The following is a 6,669-nucleotide window of genomic DNA, read 5'->3' on the forward strand; positions in this document are numbered from 1 at the left end:
CGAGTCGAGCCGAGCTCGAGCCGAGCTCGAGCCGAACATGCCAAAAACTCGGCTCGAGCTCGTTTTCTTAACGAACACATTTTTGTGTTCGAGCTCGAGCTCGAGCCCTTAACGAACCGAGCCGAACCGAGCCCTTAACGAGCCGAGCTCGAGCTTGTTCGCGAACGCCTCGGTTCGCGAACAGGTCTACACAGATGTATGTGGACCAATGTCTACGCAAGCCATGGGTGGATTTTCGTACTTCATTACTTTCATAGATGATAGATCTAGATTCAGATATGTGTATTTGATGAAACACAAGTCTGAAGCCTTTGAAAAGTTCAAAGAATATAAACATGAAGTGGAGAAACAAACCAAACACAGTATGATAACTCTTTGATCAAATCCAGGTGGTGAATACTTGAATGGAGAGTTTATAGATTATCTCAAAGAAAATGGTATAGTCTCCCAGTGGACTCCTCCATATACTCCACAGTTAAATGGGGTATCTGAAAGGAGAAATCGAACTTTGTTAGACATGGTTCGGTCCATGATGAGCTATGCGAATCTTCTAGTATTCCTATGGGGTTATGCATTGGAAACCTCAGCATATTTACTGAATAAGGTGCCTTCCAAATCTGTTCCTCAAACACCATATGAGATATGAAAAGAAAGGAAACCGAGTCCTAAATACGTTAAGATTTGGGGATGTCCAGCTTATGTCAAGAAAGTTGACCCAGATAAGCTGGAATCTCGATCCGTAAAATGTAATTTTGTGGGATATCCTAAAGAGACTTTGGGGTATTACTTTTACACCGATTATCGGGTGTTTGTCTCCAGACATGCTACCTTTTTGGAAAAGGAGTTTATCCTTGAAGGAAACAGTGGGAGCAAAATTGAACTTGATGAAGTTCAAGAAGCACAAACTACTACGGATCAAGTGGAAACACCTGTTCAGACTGAACAACCTTCTGTGGAACAGCCCATTCGTAGGACAGGGAGAGTGTCTCGCCAACTTGAGAGGTATTATGGCCTTGTCATTGAGAATGACTATGAGTTGTCAATCATTGATGATGACAACCCTGTGACCTATAATGAGGCTATGAGTAGTGTTGACTCAGAGAAATGACATAGTGCCATGAAATCCGAAATGGAATCTATGTATACCAACCAAGTATGGACTCTGGTTGAGGCGCCTGAAGGTGTTAAGCCTATTGGGTGCAAGTGGGTATACAAAAGAAAGATTGGAGCAGATGGCCAGGTGGAGACCTATAAGGCCAGGCTCGTGGCAAAAGGGGATTGACTTTGATGAAACTTTTTCGCCTGTAACCCTGTTAAAATCAATTCGGATTTTGCTTACGATTGCTGCTTACTACGACTATGAGATCTGGCAAATGGACGTGAAAACGGCCTTCCTCAATGGGGAACTTGAGGAGGAAGTGTATATGACACAGCCAGAGGGTTTTCTTTCCAAGGGAAATGAACACCTAGTGTGTAAGCTGCTGCGAACCATATATAGTTTAAGGCAAGCTTCTCGTAGATGGAACATCCATTTTGATGAGACAATCAAAGAGTTTGGTTTTATCAAAAACATAGATGAACCATGTGTCTACAAGAAGGTTAGTGGGAGCGCGGTAACATTTCTTGTATTGTATGTGGATGACATACTTCTTATAGGAAGATCTATAGAGATAGATCTAGAAGAATGATAGGTCTTTCCCAGGGTACATACATCCAGAAAGTGCTTAAAAGGTTTAGCATGGAAAACTCCAAAAGAGGTCTCATACCAATGAGCCATGGAGTGTCCCTTTCCGAAAAAATATCTCCCAAGACACCTGAGGAAAGAGAGCGTATGAGTAAGATTCCTTATGCTTCATCAATAGGATCTATCATGTACGTGATGTCTTGTACAAGGCCTGATGTTGCTTATTCAATTAGTGTGATGTGCAGATATCAATCCAATCCAGGTGAAGACCACTGGAAAGTAGTGAAAAACATCCTTAAGTACTTGCTCAGGACTTAGGACATTTTTTTTTGTTTTTGGTGGTGAATCTAAGTTGAAAATAGAGGAGATGTCAACGTCGAGAGAGTTGACACACATAACAACGTAGCAGACCCACTCACAAAGCCACTTTCTCAGAGTCACTTTGATCGTCATAAAGACAAGATGGGTATTAGATACTAGAGTGATTGGCTTTAGTACAAGTGGGAGATTGAAAGAGATGTGTCCTAAGTCCAATCATGTATGATGATTTAGGAATAACTTTTATGTGATCTGTTTTGATTTCATTGATATTAATAAAAGACTTGTTTTATTTTTATTGCGGGCTCTATCTATTTAAATGTTTAAATAAGATATACCACAATTTAGAGTAAAGCTTTTTATGGATTGTGATGAGATCATAATAATGAGACCTAAAAGATGATACCTCTAAACTTAAATAGTTCCTGGTCGTAGGATTACTAACTGGTAATTAATAATCCACAAAGATCGGTACATACTATGCTTGCTTCATTATGAAGGATGTCTGTTCTCATAGACATTTGTATGGTGACACTATAACTAGTATGTAGGTGCTTATTATAGAATAAGTTCACTGAACATGACTCACACAGCTGAACAACTGATGGAGTTCACTCACGTGTCAGCAGTTGTTCACATAGTGATAGTTGTACAAGTATCCTTAGACTTGAGCTCATCATAGTCATCTTATGTACACTGAACTATGCTTTGATTTAGTTCTTAGTCTCGAGGGACAATTATAAGGGTTCTACTAGGTATAGGAATTTATACACGAAGATAGTGTATGATCAATAAAGGATCTACCCCTTCCAGTGAAGGAAGAGAATGTTCAATGCTGATCCACTTATGTTAGTTCAGGAATTTCTGGCCAGAGTGAATGAAATTAGAAAGGAGTTTCTAATTTACATTAAATAGAACTAAGCATAGTGAATGGGAAAGCAAGTGATTAAATAAGATAGGCTTGACAAAAGTTCCGTGCCTTGTATTTAATCGTGACATTGCAGGGTAGAATGAATTAATTGTACGGTAACTATTCACTGAATAGGTTCTTGGTATTCTAAGCGGTGAATTCGTATTATCCGGATAGTCGCGATATGCTGAGAAGTATCCCTTACAATGTAGAATAAATATGATTAATTAATTAATCATATTTAATAAATTAGAAAATTTATATAAATAATGATAAAATAGTTTTATTATTATTTATTTCTACTACCGGCTTAATATTGAACCTACAGGGTCACACCATAAAAGAGAATGATTTAATGGTGGAGGAATTAATTAATAATGGCTGATAATTATTTATTTATGAAATAAATAATTATTTGGAAAATTTAATAATTGATTAAATGAGATTTAATTGATTATAAATTAATTAAGAAAAGTTCTTAATATTATTAATTAAGAATTTAATTTTTGGAAATTAAATAAACTGAGAGAATTATTTCTAAAGAGTTTAGAAAAAGGATTAATAATTAAAAGGTGTTTTAATTATTAATGAGAATAATAAAGGGTTAATTATAATAATATTTTATGGGAAAATTTTCAGCTGAAAATTTTGCCTATAAATATACTATTATAAGCCCTATTTTTGCCTCAACCAAAAAGATTTACAAAACCCTAATTATCTCCATCTCCTCCTCCTTCAATTACATCATTTTCTTGGTGGATACCGGTGGAGTGCTTCACACTTGAGGAGCAGCTGCTAAGGATCTCCGTTCATCGTTCTTGGATCGCTATTAAAGACCTCCATCTTTTCATTAACGTAAAGCTTCTTAAGGTAAACATACTGAACTACGAATTAAATATTATTTTTTGCATGGATCCTGCGGAGGGTTTCGGTTTTTTTTAAGATTTAAATTTAAGTTTTCGTTGCGTTTATGTGCTAAAAACCCTTCACGCTCAACCGGCCCCGGGCAGACATCTTGAGAGAAGTCAAGGGAAAGCCCTTTTACTACCCCCCGAAGCCGCTGTTGGCACCCCCCGGGAACAGGGCCCGGGACAAGCATTGCGGGTACCACGAAGATCATGGCACTACGCCATAGATGGTCTATCGCAATGATTTGATCACGCGTGTTACAAATTTATGTTACATTAGCTATGCTCATCTTAGCCTACCGCAACCTAGTACTTTTGATGTTATCATAGCTTTTATAACATGTTACTATAGATATAAAGTGTTATGTATGGTAACATTTGGAAACTTATGTTACAATAGAGTATTAATAGAGAAAAAGTAAAATTTTACAAAAAACAAAATATATTTAATTATTTGACTTCAAAATTAATTAATTTTGATAATATAATCAGCAAAAATATTAAAATTAGCAAATTTTGATAAAATAAAATCGTTTTTTAAGTTTATAAACTATATAAAGTAACTGATATTTTTTATTAATAAATTTTTTAACACTATTTGTTATTATAAGTTTATTTAAAAAATAAAAATAAAGTAAATTTAGCAATACTATTAACTATTTCGTTGGGCTGTCAATCAGGCGGCTAAAACAGGCTCAAAATATTTGGACAAGCGGTAATTTGACTTTTAGATAACCGGGCAATTTTAGACCAGCGGATTAATATTTTAATCAAGTCAAAATTCACTCAATCAAAACATAACTCCACCCATCTTCTCTAGATATATATCTCTCAGTCGCTCTCTTTCTCTCTGCTCGCAACTCTCACCCTCTCTCTCAGCTTTACTTTCAATTGAATAGTAAATTAAAGCTATACTTTCAATTTAGAGCTAAACTTTTATAGATCGATGGAGATGAGGATTGCTTGAACCGATTCAAGCTTCATACGAAACTAGGGTATATATTCGAATTGGGGTTTTTTATTTTTTTGTTCTTTTTTGTTTAATTCTCTTTGTTCCAAAGCTAATTTGGTTTTTTCTCTTTGTTTCAGTGCTAATTTTGGGGTCGAATCAACTTGGGTTTAGCATGTTATTCTACCTTAAGTTACTACTTCGCTTCAATTTTGTGTGTGTATGTATGTACTACTCCTCTCTCTCTCTCTCTCTCTCTCTCCCTCTAGTTTAGTTACTATCAAATGAATAATTTGTTTTATCATCTTTTGTGGATTTTTTATGGATTTTAAAAATGCTACTATGAAGTTGGAATGATTCTTTGTACTACGTTCAAGGAATAATTATTTAGGAACCTGAGACACCTAATATGCCACTAACTACGTCCTGAGGCTGCGTTGACCCCTACGGGGAAGAGACAGGCCAGGGCGTTGTCTTCTTTTTTGAAATCACGGGGTGTTAGGTTTAATGTTGTTTATTCGTCTCCGTTTGATCGGGCATGAGGTACGACTTTAGTTGTTTTCCAGGTACTTTCATCTCAGAGACGTATTAGCCTTACTGATATGGTCACAGTTTTGTATCTGGGTTATTTAATAGAGTTGTATCTGTTAATGTGTTGATTTTGAGGTTTTTGATGTTGGTTCCGGTTAATTGCCATTGAATCGATGTAGATCGCTGTTGAGGATTGTTTGGTGATTTAAGTTGTGTTTAGTTGCATTGAATGGAATAAGATGAAAACTTGTGAAGAAGAGCATAGGTGAAAGTGAAGGAAATATCAGACTGCAGTGAAAAACATGATAGAATGTATTCCATTTCATCAATCCGTATGTCAGATGCTATTAGTTATGTTTAGTGTATTCTTGTATCTTCTTTTGTTACTTTAGTATACAAATGAGAAGGACAGCTTGTTGAGGATTATTCTTTATGCATTTCAAACATAATGCTCACTGTTTAATTTTCTTATTTAAATTAGGAAAAGTTGTGAGAAGTACATTTTAGCTAAGTTTGCTAACTTATAATGTTGAAAATCAGGGAAGTGAAATAGAGTACAGTATATAATTTGTGTATAATTGAGTCAACAGTCAACTTTAGTGTTTGTGTTAGTAGTTTAAACGTTTATCTTTTCTTTGTAGCTTTGTCCTCTTGGCTAATAATGCACCAAATGCTCATTCTGCAGGTACTTTAAATGGTGGTCGTGCTGACTGGCTTGTAAAAAAATGCACAGTAAGATATCTCTTTTAGTTACTTTTCCAGTGAGATTCTGCTTTGGAAATGTAGTTTTAGCTACAGGTTCATTGCTCTACTACGTTTCTCTACCTTAGGAGCTCGGTACCAAAAGCTTAACGCCTCTGCTGACTGAGCGTTCTAATTCTTTTTCAGAAAATCGCTTCAACAAAATGCAACGTGTAATTGTATCTGCAACCAAACAATATAAACTTTTAATTTCTCTCCTCTTCTGCAATGCATCCAAGTGCACGGCCATAATCCAGCTGCCTCAATATTGTTTGATTTCTTATGCCAATAATACTATTTATATATTTGTTTTGGTGTTGGAATAGATATATTGACTATAGTTTCTGGCAGGTCAACGTCTGCATGAAATGACTATCTCATTTTCAGTGTTCTTGTTGCATAACCTTATCTTCTGAGGAATCTTCTACATTATTAAGATTGTATATAGATGTTTTAAATGATGAAGAGATGCCTAATTTTTATTAAAAAATTATATTTTATTTGCTAAATGTGCCTTTGTCAAAATTCTAACATGCCCTTGATTCAGTAATGGCAGTTGGAAGCAATGCTACTTGAAAGGGAAAACTATATGAACTCCAGGAGACCTTTGAGTACAGCAAGTGTAGGC

General features: G+C 35.7%; 1 long non-coding RNA gene across 1 annotated transcript; it reads left to right on the plus strand.

Annotated features, from left to right (window-relative positions):
* The first annotated feature begins 4,709 nt into the window (after positions 1 to 4,709).
* Positions 4,710 to 6,303, plus strand: LOC141724178 (uncharacterized). Its single transcript, XR_012576522.1, has 4 exons — positions 4,710 to 4,815; positions 4,910 to 4,993; positions 5,986 to 6,032; positions 6,189 to 6,303. It is a non-coding gene; the product is annotated as an uncharacterized LOC141724178 (long non-coding RNA).
* Positions 6,304 to 6,669: the final 366 nt, after the last annotated feature.

The sequence above is a fragment of the Apium graveolens genome, chromosome 5 (assembly GCF_009905375.1).
Source record: "Apium graveolens cultivar Ventura chromosome 5, ASM990537v1, whole genome shotgun sequence".
NCBI classification, from domain to species: Eukaryota; Viridiplantae; Streptophyta; class Magnoliopsida; order Apiales; family Apiaceae; genus Apium; species Apium graveolens.